This window comes from Herpailurus yagouaroundi, unplaced genomic scaffold (genome assembly GCF_014898765.1).
Source record: "Herpailurus yagouaroundi ecotype Mexico unplaced genomic scaffold, PumYag 149882, whole genome shotgun sequence".
In the NCBI taxonomy this organism is placed as follows: domain Eukaryota; kingdom Metazoa; phylum Chordata; class Mammalia; order Carnivora; family Felidae; genus Herpailurus; species Herpailurus yagouaroundi.
The window spans coordinates 4,369-5,447 of record NW_024422623.1 but is presented as its reverse complement, the minus strand read 5'-3'; the positions used below and the strand labels follow the sequence as shown (position 1 = coordinate 5,447).

Below are 1,079 nucleotides of genomic sequence, written 5' to 3'. Positions count from 1 at the left end.
ACCTCGTGGGGCCTACAGCCTGGGCCCTGCCCTCCATGTCCTTTGTCGCTGAGGTGCTGAGTCAGCAGCGGGGGGCTGGCTGCGGGGGGCGGGGGGGGGGGAAGGGGGGCTCCCCACCCTCCGTGCTGTGCCGACTCTCCCTTCTAGGACCCTGTACAGACACACGAGTTACATCATGGGTTTAAAAGTAGGTTTGAAGGGGCGCCTGGGTGGCTCAGTCGGTTGAGCTCCTGACTTTGGCTCAGGTCACGATCTCACAGTTCGTGGGTTCGAGCCCCACATCGGGCTCTGTGCTGACGGCTCAGAGCCTGGAGCTGCTTCGGATTCTGTGTCTCCCCCTCTCTCTGACCCTCCCCCATCCATGCTCTGGTCTCTCTCTGTCTCAAAAATAAAATAAAACATTAAAAAGTTTTTTTAAAAAAGTGGGTTTGAAAAGATATCCTCACCTAATCTTCTTAGAGTAACTTATCCTAAGAAAATGACATTGGCTTTTTAAGCGTTCTAACAAACTTGAACTGTTTCCCTTTAGGACCAATTTGCACATAGTCTAAGATTTTACCAGAAAGCCTTCCGTTTACATTATTCTCAAGAGCTGGCTAAAAACCAAACCAGAGCCATACTGGCAACGTTCCCCTCCCACAATAAATCCAGGATAAAGGTGCTTTTCCTCGCCTCCCTCCACAAAGCCCAGCGCCTTCCTTATTCTTGCCGACTTGAACTTCAACTTCCTCTCCCCAGTAAATCCAGGTGCAAGGCCGCACTGATTTATCCTTCATCTCCCGAGCCTTCCGCTCCCACTCGCCAGATGTTTCTTCCTGTTTTCTTTCTTTAACCCTGTATGACTTCCTCCCACACCACATGTCTAGAGGGGAGGTCCTGTGTCCTGGGGCTCACCATGGGCACATCGGCAAGCAGGGCAAAGGGAGCCGGGTGAGAAACCCAAGGACCGCGGGCACCAGTCAGCCCTAACCTCAGGCACGTCCTCCTCCTTTACCGAACCTCAGTTTCCTCGTCTGCAAAATGGGGCTGACGGGAGGCCGCGAGCTCCATCTATCACGTACGGTCACCACCAAACTGGG

At 53.2% G+C, this 1,079-nt stretch overlaps 1 non-coding gene across 1 annotated transcript; it reads left to right on the top strand.

Moving 5' to 3' along the window:
- Nucleotides 1–203: 203 nt before the first annotated feature.
- Nucleotides 204–288, top strand: TRNAQ-UUG (transfer RNA glutamine (anticodon UUG)). Its single transcript has one exon. It is a non-coding gene; the product is annotated as a tRNA-Gln (tRNA).
- Nucleotides 289–1,079: the final 791 nt, after the last annotated feature.